Below are 22077 nucleotides of genomic sequence, written 5' to 3' on the forward strand. Positions count from 1 at the left end.
TTTGGTAGAAGAAATAAAATATCTAAGAGGAGCCCGAGTTAATGATGAGAGCAGAATCCAACGACTTGAGTCACAATCGCATAAAAGAAATATTATAATAAAAGGGTTACCCATAAAAACTTCAATCTATGGTGCAGTACAAAACTTCTTCAAATATAATTTAAAAATGAACACAGAGATTGAAGTGGAGTATGCCAAGAAAATTAAGCAAGGCAATGGTAAAATAATAGCGTTAGTGGAACTTAAATCCGTGAAAATGATGAATGAAATTTTCAAAAATACAAAAAATTTGGCTGGTTCCTCAATTTTCGTCGAAAGAGACCTATGTGGAACGCAGCTTGAAAGAAAGAAAGTCATGCTACAATTAAAGAAGGAAATCTTAAAACTGAACAAGGGGAAAAGATCGGTGAGCACGGTGACAAGATTGTAATAGGAGGCAAGGTATTCTTTTGGAATCAAAACTGCGAACTCAAGTGTGATAAAAGCAACGGAATTGGCGTACTTGGAGAGATATTTGGCGATATAATACATACTTTAGAATTAGATTACAATAAATTACTTCAAGATTTTAACTCAAAAAACTAACAAATAAAGCCTCTATGAAAGAAGATAGCGTAATCAATATAAATTTAAATCAAAATATAAATACAAAGTATCCGTTCGATTTGTTAGCTTACAATGTAAACGGTTTAAGTGGTAAATATCTTCATCACGAGTTTTTTGCATATTTGGGAAACTTTAATATATTCATCCTTTTTGAAACCCATGTAGAAGAAAATAACGAAGAGAAATATAAACACAGATTCAAAAATTTCCATATTTATTGGAAGACAGCAATAAGGAATAGTAATAGAGGGAGAGCAATAGGCGGTCAAGTATGTGGCGTCAGAAAGGATGCAGAAATAAATGGCATTAAACACACATTAATAACAAGAAATGGAATGGACATTTTACTACTCGAAATGGCAAAACCAAGTTCGAGGTAATTCCAGTCTATTTGAGAACCGGAAATTGGCTTAGTGACTTCCAACAGCTAAAGGAAACTGTAGAGGGCAGCGATACACCAAAAATAGTTATAGGAGATCACAATGTAAGAATCGGAGAGGATCAAGAATTCCCGGAAGAGATGGTAGCCAAATAAGTCATAAAAGGAACTCGAACGATTAAACAATCAGCGCGAACGGAAAAATGTATATCGATTTTTGTAACAGTAATGGTATGGTCATAATAAATGGAAGAATTAAAGGTAATGAAAATGGATGTTTTACTTTCGCAAATACAAATGGAAGTTTAGTCATTGATCTATGTGCAGTGTCTTTTGATATAATCCCATATGTGAAGGACTTTTCCATCGATAATCAAATTTGGTCAGATCATTGGCCTTTGAAAATAACATTGCAGAACGAAAAGCAAATCAGAAATACAAATAAATTGACTCTTATGCCGAAACTTGTTTGGAAACCTCAGAATAAAAATAGATATCAAACAGCCTTACAGGAAAATATGACATCATTATCAGAAAATTCGACTTTGTTGGAATTTATTAAACTCATTACGACATCTTATCCTAAAATGCTACATCGAAAGAAGATTGAATACAAAATTAAATGGTTTGACAATGAATGTCTGCGAGCAAGAGAGAAATCGATGAAACTGTTAAGGGTCAACAGATCCACAAAACTTAACGATCACAGACAAGCCTACATTTCGCAGAGAAAAGAGTACCAGCATATATGTAAAAGGAAACAAGCTGAGTATTATCTCGATTTAGAAAGAAGATTGGATATAATTTCGGATAGCAGATCGTGGTGGAAAGTCGCAAATGAAATCAGGCAGAAGCTAAATGAAGCCCTCAAGAATCATTTTGAATCCCTTCTAAATACAGAAACACCAACACCTTAAATACATTATGCTCATGTATTAACGAAAAATGAAAACCTCGACAAAGACTTCAGTTTTTCGGAAATCAAAATACAACTCTCCAAACTAAAAGTGAATAAAGCTCCAGGACAGGATAGAATAACATACGAGTTTTTTATGAACTCAACAGACGAGTTTCTCTCGATGTTATGTAAACAATATTCTCAAATTCTGAATGGCCATGAAGATTTTGAAATGTTTCGAACCAGTGTTATATATCCAATACACAAAAAGGGAGATATGAATTTTCCGAGTAACTACCGAGGTATAAGTTTCATGAATTGTGTTGCCAAATTGATGATGGGCATGATTAATACTAGAATAACAGATTGGATAAACCGTTTTAAAATACTTAATGAGTTCCAGGCAGGATTTAGACAAGGATATTCGACTGTCGATAATGTATTTAGGCTTACATCAATTGTAAATATTAAGTTGGAAGATAAAAAGAAAGTATATGCATTTTTTGTCGACTTTAGAGCGGTGTTCGATACGATCCCAAGACAATACCTCATATACAAACTGCATAGTATAGGCCTATCGACAAAAATTTTTCGGTTTATTGAAAATGTATACATTAACAACAAATCATCTGTATGGACGGGTAAAGATTTATCAAAGCAGTTCGAATCAAGAAATGGAGTTAAGCAAGGATGCCTATTGTCGCCTGTTCTTTTTTCACTGTACTTAAATGACTTACATGAATTTCTAGGAGGAGGTCTTTTTGTGGATGAAATTAATATACGTTTGCTGATGTACGCAGATGATATCGTTTTACTGGCAGATGATGTCGAAACTTTACAGGCTATGATAAATAATCTATCGAGATATAGCGATATGTGTGGTATGGAAGTCAATCAAACAAAGTCTGAAATTATGGTTTTTAGAAAGAGTGGCAGATTGGCGGAATCTGAGAAATGGTTATACAGAGGAGAGTATCTCAGGGTTGTCAGCGAATACAAGTATCTTGGTATAATATTATCACCGAGACTTTCTTTTACAAAACACATCGAATATAAAACAAATGCATAAAAAACATGTCTGAACTTAACCTGGAAATATTTCATTGCAAAACCCAATATCTCTATACCTGCAAAATGGAAAATGTTTCTCTCAGTTTGCAGATCTATTCAAAGCTATGGTGCTCAAATATGGGGATATACTTACTTTGAAGAAGTGGACAAACTATATCGATTTTTCATTAAAAGAATTTTGAAACTACCAGAACATACGCCAAACTATATACTGGCCCTCGAGACAGGTTACGAGGAAGGATTCTTTTATACATACGCTCTACACCTGAAATATATTTCAAAATGCTTATTTGATATGCAAGGTCATCGTTTGCCATATAAACTGTCATTAAAAATTATGGAAAGGGATATCTCCTGGTACAAGCATTTCAAGACGATGCTTTCAGAAAATGATATACGATCTGAAACTGCCGCTGAAAGCAAGCGTGCATGGAACATTATTTGCTGTCAGTTGTTGGAAAATATTAAACAAAAACGCATAAATAACAATATCGCCAATGCACAGAATACAGCTTTCAGAATTTATAAAAGACTAAATTATTATATGGGTCCTGTTTATTGCGGTAAGAATTATACCCAAAATCAAATATCGCTAATAATGCATGCAAGAGGAAGTTTGTTAAATTTAAACGGTGCCACATATCGATCTGAAAGTAAACAAATCTGCTCTCTGTGTAATTTGCAAGAAGTAGAAACAATTACACATTTTCATGGTCGCTGCCCGATTTTCAACATGTTGAGAAAAACATATTTTCAGAAAATTCAATTAAATGAACTTGAAGTTATTTTCGTACTAAATGGTGGTGAAGATATTTCCTGGTATCGACTATACAATTATTTAAATGAGGCTTTAAAATACAGAAAATTTTTAATAGAAGAATTTAATTACTAGTTATAATTAAAAACTCAAACTTCCAGCAGACGATTCATAAGAATCATGCTGTAAAAATCTTATTTTTTCAAAACCAAATATTAACTTTAGTGTAAGATTTTCATTTGTAACGTTTATGAAAAAATAAAGATACAATACAAAGTAACCTTCACCCAAAAGAAAATAAAGATAAATGTTGATAGATAAATGCTTTAATTTCAATATGACATGGTAATTATTTGGTCTGTTCCTTTACTTTTAAAAATGGTAACAGTGGCAAAAAATGGTAAAAGTGGTGAACTGCTCTCATATAAATTGCGTGCTTTTTAAAGTAAAGGAACGCTTTGCTGATTAAAAATGGTAAGAAATGGTAAAGGAACAGAGCAATTGTTAAAATAGGGGTAAAATATTGGGTGGGTTTGCATGTCAAAATATGGGTAAAATATTGGTTGGGTTGGCATGTCATGTCATAATTATGCCATGCTAAGGGAACAGTTTTCGAGTTTAAAGTGGTATAAAATTTTACGATTCCCGCACGTTAAAAAACAAAGTTTTTTTCACGAAGTTAAGACAAGATATTTGTACTACTTCAATTGAACAGGTAGTGAGTGGTATAGACAAATGTTGAAAATTTTTGAATATGTTAGGACAGAATTGTTTAAGGTTGTTGGGCGAACTACGACAAAAATAACTTTGTTACAAAGCATAGACTAATAAAGATATATACGCCGGAATGTTCTTATACGTTTTGTTCGAAAACAGTTTTACAATAGATGTCGTATGATGTATTTTTGCTGTTTGAGTGATTTTACTTAAGTCAGTCAAACATTAAATGCCCAAACAATTAACAAAATTGAACTTTTGTTCGGGCACAAATGTGTTTAGTTGAGATTTCATCTAAACTACATGATGATGAAAAAAATGCAAAACATCAAGTAATTTGTACGAAAACTGAATTATTTCGTTTTCAAAGTCGAGTGACTTGACCACGGAACACAAAAGCTGAACCACCTGAAAGCGCAAAAACTTTTTGTGCGACATCTGTTAGGATGAGAAAATAAGAGCATATGTCGTCTAATCTTGATTTGTCTATGTTACAAAGGCATTTGACGCTTCATATTCACAGCTGGTGTGAAACCAGGGTTCGGAAACAAACAGTACCTTAAAATAAGGCACCACGCAACCACGAATATATACAAATGAAATATAAGTAAATATAAATGAATATGTATCTTCAATTAATTAGGACTATAAATGTCATAAATACATATGCAAGAAGTGAGTAATACCTAAACAAAATGCTCCTATGAAATATCTAAAATCTTGGCAATTTACAATAGGGTTACTATTGGGTTGTAGGTGAAGGAGGTGTTTTTTTTTTTGAAGATTTGAACTTTAAGGCTACGAAGGGTACATGGCAGAACTACCAGGTAGTGGTATCACACCAGCTGATAGAATATGAAAAGTCAAATCCCTTTATAAAAAAAAAATACTTTTGTTGTAATTTCCCCAACAACATAAAGAAAGTTTTGACATAACATATTCAAAATTTTACGATGCCACTACCTGGGTAATTGTGCCATGGAAGATTATTAAAAATTATATCATTTGTATTGTGAAAACAGGTGGTTCATTTTCAATATTTATTTTAGCAAATGCAATAAAGCATCGAAGGGCAGTTGCATGTAATTGTTTAGAGTATCAACATCATCTAAAAAAATAAATGCTAAACCACAATAAGAATTACTTTTGCTATTTTTTGTGTTTTTCCAAATTATGAATTGTCGTTGAGGTACTCACGGACTATTACCTAGCGGTGAATGCAACATCCGTTCTTTGGGTCTGCTATATTTTTAGAGTTTATTTACAGGTAGAATTATCGGAATTTTTGGTTTTGATAAGTGAGAAAGTCAGAACTAGGTGGAAATATTATTCCTCGCACACCAAAGCCATAAAGTACCTGTCCATTTTTTCTAACATCATAGAAATTATTAGTTAAAACAATTGTGAACCACAATATTGGTTTTTACCTTACTTGTGTCAATTGACAATTATGTATAATCATTCAGATACAACATGAATGTTTTAGTTTTTGAATTTATTACACTCGTAGTCTTATTGTATAATTTACGGCAAATTTCGCGAAAGACCTTTGGAATAGTTGCAAGAACCTTCATTTTTAAGAAAATTCATTTTTTCCAAACTATATATGCAAAAGTACCCCCGCAAATGCTATTTAGTTTAAAAGTTTAAACGTGAGTGAAAATAATTATAAAAATGCCAAGGCCAAAAAAATATTGTTCTTCGAGATATGTTCAGTACAAACGAATGGAATCAATCATTGTGCACGTTACAAAATTGTGTCAACAATGTTTAAAATTGGCATTCCGCAAGTTTAGAGCGACATTTGAAATATGTGCATCCCGATTTGTATGCGGACTATATTGATCAAAAGCGGGAAAATAGACGGCCTTCACATATGGCCGAAGATTAAGCCTTTATTAGGCGTTTACACCAGACAGTTTGCCTTCAAATACAACTCTGATTTACTAACACATACATACATTTGTCGTTTGTCTCCCAGCTGTCATTCATTTTTTTTCACAGACAGTAGGGAAGACAAATTTTTGACATTTTTGTAAAAATAAGTGAGATAATAATTGAAATGTGTTGAAAACAGAAGAACGTGAACAAAAACAAAATATGTGAACGGAAAACAAAAAGAAATCGACGATTTTCATTCAAAATTTTACAACTGTTTTTGCAGTTGTCGGGACGCCTACGTCACACAGGCATGTTGTGCGATTTTGACAATCAATACATGAAGTCAACTGTCAGGGTTAAAGTTCTTATAGAACCTGTGTACTCGGGATAGCATAATGATGAACATAATGTAATCAAAAAATATTAAAACGAAAATCTCAAATGATCTTAGAGAGATATTATTTTCCCTTAAGATGGATGTCGCAACAAGGCTGGACTTAAGTATGCTGGGTATTAATGTTCAATACATTAAACATGGTAAAATCGTTGGCTATAAAGGGCTTAGATGAAGTCACACTTCTGAATTTTTGAAAACAGTTATATTGGATGTTCTAAAGGAATATGATGTTAATATACGTAATACATATTTAACGATTACAACCGATAACGGATCAAATATGCTCAAAACTGTACGAATCCTGTAGTGGGATTCTGGAAATCATTTTTGCTGCTATCGATAATTGTCGGTAAAATTAAAATGCTTATAATTTCGATAATTATGAATTATGAATAAAAAGTAGTCGCTAGCCTCTACCGATATAAACAGTGAGGCCAACTTTTCTTTATGTTTTTAGTCATAATTTTGCGATTTAATATTACCGATTTTTGTCGGTAACAGGAAAAATGAGTTACAGAATCCTTCCTACTACTGAACTCTGAAATGCAATTGTCGATAAATAACGATGCCGTAGATTTCGAAGAAGATGCCGATGATATAGATTGCCGAATAGCTATTGACACAATTGAATCAATTGATTTTAACATCTCATCGTACAAATTGCATTCGTTGTGGTGCTCACACTCACCAACTGTGTGTAAACGATGTCCTGAAACAGTCGACAATAAAAGACAATGCCGAAAAGATATAATTCGTGGTAAAAAGTAAAACGATTTTAAATTTTCTATGAAGTGAACTCTACAAAAAACCTATCATTGATTGTGCAACACGTTGGAATTCAACATATAAAATGATTGAAAGATTCCTAAAAATGAAGGAAATTATAAATACATTAACCCCCTGTTTTTGTAAAAAAATTATTGTTCTCACACGAATTGTCAAACTTTTTACTCGCCTTAGCGCAAAAGTAAAACGCTAATTTTTGAATGAGGAATTCTTAACTATATATAGAACGTGTCTACGAAGAATTAGGTCTGTATGTCATCTAGGGTCTGAGCTATAGATGCCGAAATTATTACGAATATAGTAGAACGAACAAAAAATTAGTTACAAAAACATGGGGTAAGCACGGATTATCCTCATTTATTTCTTGAATGCGAAAGACCGTTCGCAACTGAATTCTTGGGACTATTTAAACCTATTTCTTTATTATAGTCAATGGAAAATTCAATTCCTTACAGACTACGATTACAATATTATTGTTGAAAAGCAAAATAAATTGTTGATTTAAATACCTGTTTTGAAGTGCTAAGTTCAATGCTGGGCTTCATTTCTTTTTGAAACTTAATATTTAAATAGTTTAAGCTTGACAAGATACGCGTTAATGGGTCATTTCGAGCATTATTGGTACGATGCAACGAAATGTTGAACAAATCGGTATATCTTAAACTTCTTGACGGCACAGAAAATAGAATTAAGACCAACAGTTCTGGCGAATCAACATGATTATTAATTAAATCATAAATAAATGTGGCAAATTGACATTTTCTTCGACAATATAGGCTCTGTAAACCCAAAAACAAACATCCAGGGAAGAGTGATTTAAGAGCAAACTTAGTAAAAAGCTTTTGAATGCGCTCAATACGTGATACATGCGATATATGACAAGGATCCCAGACGATGGAAGCGTATTCTAACTTTGATCTAACAAAACTTGTATACAACAACTTAATAGTGCAGGGATCAGAAAATTCATGGCAATTTCTTTTTATGAATGCATGGACTTTGTATGCTTCAGAAACTATGTGATCAATATGAGGAACAAAAGATAACGAGCAGTCAAAAATACAAACAAGGTCACGAGTTGATGTCAATTTGTTCAGTGCACAGCTTCCAATTTTAAATGAAGATTGGATGGGATTTATTAATCTATAAAATGATAAGTGAAAGCATTTCGATAGATTTAAAATTAGCTTATTTTCCAAACAACAATTTAGAACATTGTCTAGATAATTCTGCAAATCTAAGATGTCAGCAACAGACTCCACTTTATGAAATATTTTTAGGTCATCGGCGTAAAGAAGAAAATTAGATTTTTTATAGCAGGACGAAACGTCATTAATAAATAAGTTAAAGAGTAACGGGACTAACACGCTACCCTGAGGCACCCCCGATGTTTGAATGTAAGGAGTGGAACGAAATTCTCAACCTTAACTGAACACCATCTATTGTGCAAATAAGAAGAAATCCATCGCAGAAAGTTAGAATGGAATCCAATTTGCTGTAATATAGCAAGCAAAATATGATGTGATACTTTATCAAGATCTGTATATATGGCTTCAACTTGAAAACGACGCTCAAAGGCTGATAAACAGAATTCAGTGAAAAGAATCAAATTAGATGTTGTGGATCTTCCAAAAAAAACCATGCTGGTTTGGTGAAATAAAAGACTTACATAGGAAAAACAATTTTTTATGGATAACGTGCTCAAATAATTTTGAGACACAAGATAATTTTGCAATAGGTCTGTAACAAGTTACATCATCACTCTTACCAGTTTTAAATATTGGCGTAATCGATGCAATTTTCCATCTATCAATGAAAATGCCTCCTTTAATGGAGCGATTAAAGATAAAAGTTAATATAGGAGCTATACAAGTAGAAGAGTTCTTAAGAAAATGCACGCAGAGCCCATACGCATCAGTTTTAAAGCTACTTTTAATTTTTAAAATACCATCCAAAACATCCTCATTTAAGACTGATATGATACCTACGTTAATCATAGATACATAGTTGGAATTATTCCAGTTATTACATATTGGAGGATCGAAATTAGATTTAAAGAAATTTGCAAACATGTTGACAATATCAAAACCAGGTTGTGAAGTGCAACCATTATACATGACCGTAGATGGAATATCAGATGACTTCTTTTTAGATTTGACGAAAGACCAAAACGATTTCAGATTGGCTTTAATTTCATTTTCTTTAGTTATGATGTAATGCTTGTATAGGATTTTTTTTAAAAAAATTTAATTCCCCTAAATAATGTTTATATTTGACTTCATCCTCAGGATCTTAACACAACAGAAAACGTTTATGGGACTTGTTTCTAAGATTTTTAAGTCCTTTCTGTACCACGGCAACTTGTAAGGCTTAGTTTTTTTTTTAACAGTGGTATTATCTTTAAGAATACCTGTTACTTTTTCTATAAAAATATCATAATAATCGGAAGTTGATTTCTTATTAAACGCAGTAACCCTATCAATGGAACATAGTATTGAATTCAGAACATTGAAATTACATAAATTATCATTTAGATCTGTACATTCTGGCGGTGAAAACTTTAAAAAATGAAAACAATCTATTTCTATAATAATTGGTATATGATGAGCGTTGGGAGGCGAAATTGGCGTCAAACTTCATAAACATTAAATTTAAGTTCACTAGAAATAAAAATTAAACCTAGGAACCGGCGTAATTGATTACAAAATATTGAAGTTTGTATCCGCCATTCAACATGTATGTGTTTGATAGAAGTTTGAATTAATCTTATGTTCAACCCTTATGAAAGGATGAGTTCATCTCTATATCAAACCGATAAACTCAATGGAAGCCATTATGATTCATGTGCGATCCAAATAAAAAGTGTATTGATACACAGTGGGCAATGGAATATTGTCAACGGATCAACAAAGGCGGAATCAATTACAGAAGGTAAGGCTAAAGCAAATTTCGAGTTAAGGCATCACATCCTCGCGTCTAGTTTGGACGGCATTGGAAGAAGTCTATAAACCTCGAGGACTAATACGGAAGGTAACCCTGTATAAGAAACTTCTCAATTTGTCAATGGACGCATACGAAGCATATCAACACATTCACGGAAATTGCCGAGAAATTGTCGGAGATTGGAATCGAAATTCAAGAAGAGTTGCTGAGCATTATATTGCTTTCTAGTCTGCCACAACATTTCGAAAACTTCGTGATTGCTATCGAAACGAGGGACAGTTTACCATCATTGAATGTTTTGAAGCAAAAACTCCTAGAGGAAGGCGAACGCAGAAAAAATGAAAAAGACAACAGCGCTCAACAGGCATTTGCTATTAAAACGCATCACAAGAAAGAAAAGCAAAAATTTAAGGGGAAATGCTTTGTATGTGGTATGGTAGGTCATTACGCCAGCGAATGCGATAAAAAGAAAGAACATAAAAAAAACAAGAACAACAAAAATCGTTCTCTCTGCTTGCGCTGACTGATTCTTTGCGCAGAACTCAATATTTTGTCGACTCAGGCACCACAGCACACATGTGTAACAATCGGAACATGTTTGTTAGTTTTGAAGACTTCAAAGAGAAAATCAGTTTGGCTGGGGACAACTTCATATCTGCTGTTGGAAGGGGAGACGTTCGATTGAAATCTAGCAAGTACGATGTTATTCTCCGGAACGGTTTGTACCTCCCGAGTTGCAAGGAAATTTTATCTCCGTTAGCAAATCAGTTGCAAGTGTATTGGTTGCAACGTTTAACAATACGGCTGCATACATTAAAAGAGAACAACAGCGTCATACTCAAAGCAACAAAGGAGAATGGTCTGTTTGTGGTTGGTGGTGTTTCAGAGCAGCTTTTGGCTATGGATTTCAAATGGCATCATCGGTATGGTCATCTCAACGGTAAGAGCCTCGACATGTTATCTAAGCAAGGGATGGTAAAGGGCATGATAGTTTCGAATGGTGAAATTCAAGAAAAATGTAGAACATGCATGGTTAGCAAAGTACACACGCTACCCTTTCCGAATGAAAGTTCAACTAAGACGACAGAAATATATTAGAGCTGGTGCACAGTGACGTGTGCGGACCAGTAAATGTTAACTCTGTTGGAGGGTCGAAGTATTTTCTAACATTTATAGATGAAAAGTCACGTCGTATTTTCGTATATTTTCTCAAGCATAAGTCTGAGGTTTTTGAGAAATTCAAGATTTTCAAATCTCAAGTAGAACGACAGACAGGAAAAAAGATAAAAACTCTTCGCAGCGACAACGGCAAAGAATACGTTAATTTTGAATTTAACGAGTTTCTGAATGAATGTGGTATTCAGCGACAATTGACTGTGCCGTACACGCCTCAACAGAACGGAGTGGCAGAACGAGCCAACAGAACATTGGTTGAAATGGCGCGGTCCATGAAGTTACACGCTGGTGTGCCAAAGTCATTGTGGGCACAGGCGATTAACACAGCTGTTTATCTACGAAACCGAAGCCCAACAAGCATTCTTGGGAATATTACGTCATACGAGGTTTGGTATGGACGAAAACCGAACGTTAACCATTTACGCACATTTGGCTTTGTAGCAGTTGCATTAAACAAAAAACAGAAGAAAAAGTTCGATGCTCGAGGACAACAATACATCATCGTTGGTTACTCTAATGTGTCTAAAGCATACCGCTTATATGACAAGCATGTACATAATGTAGTCGAATGTCGTTACGTCATATTTGATGAGAGCAAACATGGTGGTGGTGGTCACAACGAGAGCGAGCAAGCGGTTGATCGTATTGATGTAAGTGAGTATGTGTTAACTTCATCGGACGAGAAAAAGGTGGATGATTTGTGTGTCAGCGGCAATGACAACAATAATGAAAGTAACGATGACGGTTTGTGTGTCGGCGGCAATTACAACAACAATGATGAACAGGCAGAACATGCTGATGAAATTGATGAGTTTGATACGGCTGGAGAAAAGAGCAACGCAAATTGGCAGCGCCAGAAAAGTTAAAAACCAATTGTATACAATTATCGACAGCAAAATTCCTGAAAGTGTAGATGAAGCAACATCTTGTGCAGAGGCAAGATATTGGAAAACAGCTATGAGAGCTTAAGTTAATGCTTTAAAGAAAAATGATACTTGGAGTTTGGTCGATTTACTAGCAGGTCGGAAACCGATTAGAAATAAGTGGGTATTTGCGCTAAAAAGAGACCAAGACAGCAACATTGAAAGGTACAAGGCACGTTTGGTTGCAAAGGGCTGTAGTCAAAAATTTGGTGTCGACTATAGGAGACTTTCTCGCCAGTTGTGCGATATACAACCGTACGTACGTTATTAGCAGTAGCTGTGGAACAAGAAATGTATGTTCATCAAGTAGACATCAGTACCGCATACCTCAACAGTAAACTTAATGATGAAATTTACATGGTTCAACGTGAGGGTTTTATATAAAAATTCAACCGGATAAGGTGCTAAAATTAAACAAGGCTATTTATGGGCTGCAACAATCAGGTAGAAATTGGAACGAACGGCTTGATGAAGTGCTTCGGCGAATAGGTTTTAATGCATGTGACAACGAACCATGTCTCTATAAGATAGATTTAAACGGTAAGCTCATGCTAGTAGCGGTTTATGTAGATGAGTTGATTATTGCGTGTAAAGGCAAGGAGGAAATTGAAGAGTTCAAGATATAATTATCTTAAGAGTTTGAAGTGACAGATAAAGGAGTACTCAGTCATTTTTTGGGAATGAAAGTCACTAGAGATGGAGAATTGGGTTCAATTAGAATATGCCAGAAGACTCATATAAATCACATTTTGCAACAATAAACCAGCGTCCGTGCCACTTACTCCCGGTTTTTTGGAAAATTGTTCAGGTGATCGCAAACGTGTGAAGAAGGAGGACTATCAGTCCATTAAAGGTGCATTAACGTATTTGTCTGTAACAACGAGAACAGACATAATGCATACTATTTCTAAATTGTCTCAATTCAATTCAGATCCTCACAACCAACATTTTAATGCAGTAAAACACGTATTAAGATATCTGAAAGGTTCACAAGATTTATGTTTAGTATATAAACGATCTGAGATGAAGATGATAGAATTTGCTGATGCTGACTGGGGCAGCAGTTCGATCGACCGAAAATCATACACCAGTTATCTCTTTTATATTGGTCAATGTTTGGTATCGTGGGAGTCAAAGAAACAACAAACAGTTGCCTTGAGTACAACAGAGGCAAAATACATGTCAATGTCGAACGCATCGAAGGAAGCAACACATATTCGTCATCTGTTAGCAGAGATAGGTGTACTCAGCGACATGTCAGTAACACTTAACGTGGACAACAAGGGAGCAATAAAGCTAGCGTTGAATCCAGTATACCACAACCGCACAAAGCACATCGATATAAAATACCACCATGTGAGAGAACTTGTACGGAAGGGCGAAATCCAATTGATGTATTGTCCAACAAGCGAGATGGTGGCAGATATTATGACGAAGAATTTGTCAAAGCAGAAACATACATAATTTGTACAACTTATGAATTTGAAATAAATAAATTGGTTTATTTTGTTTTTAGTGTAAAAATACATCCATGTTGAGGAGGAGTATTGAAGTTTGTATCCGCCATGCAACATGTATGTGTTTGATAGAAGTTTGAATTAATCTTATGTTCAACCCTTATGAAATATTTACTTTACTCTGTACATTTAGTCTTTAACTTGATATTACACAATAAAGATCTCAACCACAAAGTTTATTATTTGAACAAGATTCAAACTTAATAAGGTATCAATACAATTTATTTCATGACATTTACTGACATTTGTAGGAGTTAGAAAAAAAATCGTTATCAAATTTAGACCAGCAAATATTCGGAAGATTAAAATCTCCCAAAACACAAACACAATCATTTGACTCAACATTGCCTTCCAAAGCAACAACATTATCAACATGTTTAGCATAAGTAGATTCGCTGCTTCCAGGGGGAATATATAACAAACAAAGCAAAATACTAAAGTTTAGACCACGTAAGCATACCGCTATTTGATCCAAAAGTCCATCGTCATCATTCAGGCAAACTAACGATGATTTATATTTAGATTTAACTGCAATTAGTACGCCACCGCCTCTAGAACAACCCGTTCTTATAATATGTCTATCTTTGCGATAGACAGAATGTAGTTTTAGATTGAAGAACTCAGCATCGTTCAACCAAGTCTCAGTAATAGCAGGAACATCAAAGTCAGATTTATTTGAAAAATCGAAGATAGCATTAGATTAGGTACTCATTCCAGACAAATTATGGTAATATATTTTTAAGCCATGCACCTCGTTTATCAGTGGGTCATTGGTTGCGCTGCCTGCCTTTGAAAATTTACAAAGGGGCGGACTTTAATTTCAGCAGGTCATAACTTGGGATTAGTTATGGCGTCATAAAATGTCGACGTAATACCAAGCTTGAAGTTGACCTTTTTTAAGCTATTAATATCAACGTCTTTTATGAGCAATATATAACACTCCATGTTCGACTTATCAACATTGGCATTTTCTTCAATGAAATTTATAATTTGTAAACTTGTAACAGACGTCTTGAATGAAGATAAGTGAACCCACTTTTTAGGAATTACCACTGCTAATTCCGTACATTCACTATTTTCTCCAAACATAACGTTACGCCTCTTTTTCCTACGACCATGAGCATGCAACCAGTTTGAAGTAGTTTGCTGGTTCGTTTCAGACATATCCGCATTATTAACATCAACATTAGCTTCTAATGTATTTAACGATGACAAGGAAGAAGCATGAGACACAACACTTTGTTTACTGTTTTGAATTGATGAATGTTCGACAGCAACAGCAGCAGCAGGTACATTTGCACTTTGTACCATACCAATAACTTCATGGCTACAAACTTTAGCATTGTTTTTGTTAGATATCAGTTGCGGTGGATGACTTTTCTCAATCTGTCTATTATTCTTTAGCGCTTGCTTCAATTCTCGAATTTCTGCACTCACTGAAGAGTCGATAAACTGTTTAAGTTCTCTTACTTCAGTTTTTAATAAAGAGATACCAACAATTAAGTCAACGGTAATGCATACAAATTCATTGCAATTAAAAACAATGTTTTTGTTATTAATACAAATATCGCCAATATTCACATTTTTTTATTTATTTATTTATTCAATTTAACATGTATAACAAAGCCAACAGGCCAATTAATGAAATACAAAATGCTTAAACCAGTGACTCACTACTCCAACAACACATCGACACCCGCACAAAAGCAATGGAATTTTGCTTTACTAATCTAATAAATTTCCATTTAAAGGTTTAACACGTCAGAACTGTTCAACCGTCAGCAGTGAACTGATGTTTACAATGCTACCATTAAGTTACAAAGCGAAAAGTTGTGCTATAGTGAACTATACATTATTGTTATGGATATAACCAATTGTTCACAATACCGCATTACTCCGAATTGCTTGTTTACCTTCTGTACGTGATTTTATTCACAATAATGCATTTTGACAACTAGTATTATAATCAGCTGCTTTTCCCGTTGTGCCTGTAGTATTGTGCCATGGATATAACATTTCAAATTTACGCTTTACCGGATAGCAACATGAAACCCCTTCTCAGGGAGTCCTTGAAGATAAGAAAGGATACACCTTTAGAAAATGAACTGTTTAACGCAGCTGTGTTCTTGGATCCACGAATTAAAGTTTGCTTGACCTGCAAACAAAAACAAAGAGCGACGAACTACATACTATCGTTATATAAACGCATGAACTCTACAGAAGGTAAGTTTGCTTAAGTAAACCCAAACAATGCATAGATTTATATCAATCATCTTTTATGTTTCAGAACACAATACAAGCTACCTAATATTAAAGCAAACCCCATCACCTAGCAGACCGCATGCAGTCAAATCTTTTCCGGATTATCTGCAAATTATAGGTCCTACCACAGAACCTCCGAGTTCGTCTAATCTACACACTTTAGAAGCTGATTTTGCCAATTATGGGCGGCAATCAAGATTACCACTAAATGAATATATAATAGCATTTTGGAACTCTCAGAAAACCATCATCAGCGAGATTGCTAATATTGTACAGGCAATACCGTCAACCCAAGTAAGCGTGGAACGTTTATCTTCTGCTATGAAGTACATTTTATCTGATCTGCGCAACTGCATGTCAGCAACAAATCTTGAACATATATTAATGGTAAAAGTCAATGGGGATTTCAATTATGAAAGTTGAGCTTTCTCCTGTCAAATTTTAATTTCTTTAGTATTTTAAATAATCTGTTACATATGTTTTCACATGCTAAATTTTATATATTCGTCAATTTTTTATAGCTATATATAGCTATTTTTGTATTTTATTTTTATTCACTCTTATTTTTATGGTTGTATTTTTCCTCATATCATTCATATTTAATATTTCTTTATAAAAATAACTCAGGTATACACAACCTCTATTTGTTTTTTTAGTGTACATAATGATGTACGCTACGTCGATGGTCAGACTAGCAAGGTTTCTTGAAACCAATTTCGTTAAAATTTCTTTTCAAGTTTCGTTAGTGTCCACACACGTTAACGTGAAATTTAAGATTTTTTCGTGTCCTCTTTATTTTACCATTCGCGTTTGTTATGTTTCTCATACCAATAAAAACAAAACAAACATAAATAAACTAAAAACAGCACAAAATAATTGACATTTATAATTAAATTAATATTAATACATAGTTAAATTTTCACTATTTCATTAATTTAATGTTTTTATTAAATCTTTTTATGCTTGCTTTGTTGTTAGCGTTTGCTTGAGAAAATAAAAATGAAAGAAAATGGAAGAAAAAATCTTGCAACGAACAACAAGAAGAGGCAACACAACAAACACAGAAAACCATGTACATGGGTTTCACTACTTCATACCCCTCGCCTATAAACTTGACGTCGCCATGTTGAAATCGTGCTAGTCTGACCATCGACTACGTGGTTTTTTAATGTACCTTTGTAGCGTACGTACCCAACCAATTCGGTTGGGTACGTGGTTGTTACTTTACAATACTTTACAATGGTGGTTGTTCACCACACATTTACGCTACGATTATCGTTGGGTACACATACATAAACACAAAAAAAGTTTACGTACATGTTCGTAGTCTAACTTTTCATGCCAGGTACGCTACCATAATGTATGTTATCGAACGCTGTGTGAAACCACAACCTATTCAGAATGCCTTAATTAGTCCTTGGTCATACTAGAGTGTTTCATTGAAACAATTTCATGAAAACAAGGGTTCCTATGTCGAGTTTCACAGTACAGTGATATCATAAAGTTTCTGTAGTGGGGAACTCGATCTATCAGGCATGTCACAGATTCCGATCGGAATGGTTGCAATTCCGAAATTTCATTTCGATCGTTTTTGTCTTAGCTTCTTTAGATTCCGATCGATTTTGTGAGGTCAAAAAACTTAATTATTTATTTTAAACGCGAAATTAAATGTAAATTTGTTAATAAAACAACATTTTAATTATTTCTAAGTGTTTTTAGAGTGTTTTAAAGTGGCAGATTTAAACAAAATAAAAATACAATTCCGTTTGCAAAATCAAAAGTGGTTTCATTCCGAAAAATTCTTCGTTTTTCGTTTTCTGAAGAAGATAAATACGGAATCAATTCCACTTTCGATCGGAATTCGTTTCTGTGACATGCCTGTATAAATACCTAAAAGTTTCAATGAAACCACTCTAGTGTGACCTTCGACTTACAACGTAATATGATTTGTTTATTATATCCAAAAGGTAAAAACCAAAAATGCTTTACAATCGATGAATCCGAGTTTCACCCTTTCAGAATTCACGAACTGATAACATATTCTATATAGTATGACTGAAATTCTTTAAAATGAACCCTGTTGTGATAGTCGACTTAATTTGTAGTGCTCCGTGTTTTTATTTAAAAACAAGTAAGCAAAGGCTATAGTCGGACAGGGCCGACCATACGATACCCTACACCACTACCCTGCGAGTTAGCTTTCAGCAAATCAAAGATTCTTTTGGACAAATAAGCTAATTGTAAGAAATAAATTTTTGGACTCTGCAACCTTATCACATTAAGTTTAAATAACAATATAATAATTTTTCAACAAACATCACAGAAGGGGCAGGGCGTTCACCACGATTCATATTACAGCAATAGTATGGGACCTACTGTTTATCGCCGAGTCCGAAAGGCATGTCTTAAAACACCACCAGAAGTTGTACATGGTTGAAATACTCAGAAAATGTTGCCAACTTTACTGAGGGGTATTTTGCCACCGTTGGAAATTTGATGTTTGCTGCCCGGGAATCGAACGCCCGACCTTCAGCGTGCAAGGCGGGTGTGCAAACAATTGTACTATGGTGGCACCAATAAGTAATTTTAGAACGGAAATTTAGTCTGGACCTGATTTTTTGCAAATTTTGACATATTTGCTAAACCATATGCATGACTTTGTGCCCTAAATATCCCATCGAATTGACTGAAAGTTTGTATTAAGTATTCGTTCATCACAATTTTCGACCTGAAATTTATCGGTATAGGTCCAGGTCTTTATATAGCTCCCATAGAACCGTACCTCCCGATACCCGGTATTTTGAAGGTTGTGGCCTCAATATCAAACTGAAGTGGCTGACATTTTGTATTCAGTCTTCGTTGGAGGTAAAAAACTTACCACCTGAAATTTATCGTTATCTGTCCACGTCTTCATATAGCTCCCATAACCAGAACCTACCGATTTTCTGTACTTTGAAGGTTATGGTCTTAATATCCCTCCGAATTGGCTAAAATTTTGTATTAAGTCTTCATTGTGGGTATTAAACTTTCCATCTGAAATTTGTCGGTATAGGTCTAGGCGTTCATATAGCTCCCATACAACGAAAGCTCCCCATTTTCGACATTTTGAAGATTGTGGCTCTGGTTACAGATTTCTCTATTTTATTGACTTGTCTGAAGGGAATTTTAAACAGAAAAATGTACACGTAAACATTTTAGAAGATATTATTGAAATATATGTAGCATACGAAAATATGTGAAATACAGAAATTTTCCATATGCAAAAATAATATTTGCATATGCTTAATTTATATATTTCGCATATTTTTGCATATGTGATATGGAATTTAATTAGAAGCCAAAAATATGCAAATTTTGCAAAAATAGGTGTTGCATAAAATTCCGCTGTCTACATATCATTGAGCTCATATTAATGGGGTGCTCTCATTGATATGAGAGAAGGCTCCCTTGTCCCTACTGGAATGTTTGTGGAACAATTATATACAGTACATTTTAAGAAATATTCTTAAATTTGAAAATTGGCGTTGTTTAGCAATTTCTGCTACATCTTTAAATTTTGAACAATTGGACAGGTAATATGATAGGGTTCCACGCAATTTGTAAGAACTGGGAATTTGTCTGTCATGATAGAGAAAATTTGTAGCATGGGAGGAAGATGTGGTTCTCTTCACAAAACTCATTATATCTTAGGTAGTAGGTCCGTTACCAAGCACACATATTATTGCAATTTTCATCAGAGGAAAGATCGGTAGTTAATTTTTCATATATAGGCGACTTTGCCGGTATATGGCCTCCAGGGATTCAAATATGGACCAAAAATAAAATGTTTTTATTTAGCATACAAAAGTAATGGTCCATTGCACCCGCTAAATAATATCAGATCATCATTAAAAATTGTAGGCATCTTCTTCGACCTAAACCCCTACCTCGTGCAAAATTTCGTGACTATTGATCTATAATTGCGACCTCTAGTATGCTTTTGATTACATTAAAAGCAAAACACTCGATATATTAGGCTGTAACTCTGTTATCTGACCACATAAATCAACATAATTGGCATTAATGGAAAGGGCAAGAGTTGTCCTTCCAAATATTATTTATGTGGGCGGAATGTGTGGTCCAGGAATAAAGATATTACCGGTATATTAAAAATTTTCACAATTTTCACACAAAAGTTGTGGTCTATTTAACCCTCTAAACATCATCCGATCACCACTTCAAATTGCAAGCTTCTTCTTTGTCATATAATCTTATATTATTTAAAATTTCGAGGCGATCGGACTATAATTGCGACATACAGAGCCGCTACAAAATCGGATAAAAATTTTGTTTTTGGTCCATTTCACCCGCTTAATATTTCTCGATCATCACCAATAAGAATAGGGATCTATTCTGAACTGGACCCGACCTCCATACAAAATTTCGTGACGATCAGGCCATAATTGCGGCCTGGAGCGTGTTTACAATTTATAATGGACAGACGGACGGACGGACGGACAGACACACATCTCAAAATCGCTTTATCTCGTCGAGATATGAAGATTGGTATACCACATTGGGGGTCTCCGACGAATATTTCGCGGTGTTACATGAATTTTTACCAAAACAAACTTATAATACCCTTTTCCACATTGTGGTATAGGGTATAATAATAATTTTAATATTAAAATTGTGTTTTGTGTAATAAAATTGTTTCAAAACTATTTTAAATTGATTTATTCTAACTTGTGAAGTGAATTCAAGTGTGTTTTTACTCAATAACATTTATATTTCGTTACATTACATTAATTTAATTGCTCGATCCCTTTTGTGTTATCATTCTTCTTCTAAATTTATTGGTTTGATTTGTTATTGTAACATTTCGTTGTGTGTTTTGTTTTGTCATCACAAAATAGAGTTGCCAACGTTCATTTTTTTTCTAATCTGAAGGAATTCGAATCCCAGAAATCATTTTTAATTATAATCTATAAATTGAAATTTTAACATATAAAATTAAAATATACAATGGCATGCCCTTATGAATTGTGTAATATCGTTGCTGATGATGCATTATGTGTTACGTGTTGGCTTTGCCTTAATCAATGGCATGTTAAATGTGCTCGCATTAATGCAAAAGTAGTTGACACTATTCGAGAAAATGTTGGTGTTCGTTGGTGCTGCCCTCAATGCAGGAAACTCTCTGCAGAGTTTTATAATTTTGTCAAAGATCTCCGGTCGGAGTTAAATTCAATTAAAAATGACTTCTCATCTTTGTCGTCTCGTTTTAAGAGTTTTTCGAATTTATTTGAAAAATATCAAGAATTGGACGAATTTGTATCATCACCTGCTAGTGCTGACCAGAAACGAAAAAGGACTGCGAAAAAGGTACCAACTAAAGTAGTGCCTAGTCGTAAGCCAAGTGTTTCTGAGGGGAGTGTTGCGGAAGACACGTCCTCGGTCAAACCCTCAGGTAAGACCGAGACTGTTAATGTGCACTCTTATGCTGGTGTTGCGTCACGGGTGCCCCGGGGGTTAAAACGGGTGCAGAGAAGTTGACAACTAATCATGAACTGATGAGTATTGAAGGTGTTGGTCTCCAGAAGAATACACAATCTACTCAACAGATTCAGGAGATATCACTTCCTGGACCAGTTGTTCCTTCCGAGATTGCTTCTGCCAAAACTGAGCAATCCCTACAAGCTGTCCAGGGACCGTTATCAAATGCTCCGGCCTTGAAAGCGGTCTTTGTAGCTAGGTTTTCCTCAAATACTACAGCTGATGATAT

At 34.4% G+C, this 22077-nt stretch overlaps 1 protein-coding gene and 1 long non-coding RNA gene across 6 annotated transcripts in view; one reads left to right on the plus strand and one right to left on the minus strand.

The window, feature by feature from the left end:
• LOC141403608 (uncharacterized) overlaps positions 1–15836 on the minus strand; it is a 128532-nt gene extending 112696 nt beyond the window's left edge. For 2 of the 5 annotated variants that reach the window (XR_012412863.1, XM_073986295.1), the window contains exon 1: positions 15726–15829. The gene's annotated coding sequence lies outside the window, so the exon portion shown is untranslated. Of the gene's footprint in view, positions 1–15725 lie in introns of all 5 variants that reach the window. The other 3 variants (XM_073986296.1, XM_073986293.1, XM_073986292.1) reach the window with 3 other exon arrangements.
• LOC141403609 (uncharacterized) lies at positions 14447–18727 on the plus strand. Its single transcript, XR_012412865.1, has 3 exons — positions 14447–15561; positions 15678–16274; positions 16339–18727. It is a non-coding gene; the product is annotated as an uncharacterized lncRNA (long non-coding RNA).
• The last annotated feature ends 3350 nt before the right edge of the window (positions 18728–22077 follow it).

The sequence above is a fragment of the Musca autumnalis genome, unplaced genomic scaffold (genome assembly GCF_047663935.1).
Source record: "Musca autumnalis isolate F117 unplaced genomic scaffold, ASM4766393v1 scaffold_4, whole genome shotgun sequence".
NCBI classification, from domain to species: Eukaryota; Metazoa; Arthropoda; class Insecta; order Diptera; family Muscidae; genus Musca; species Musca autumnalis.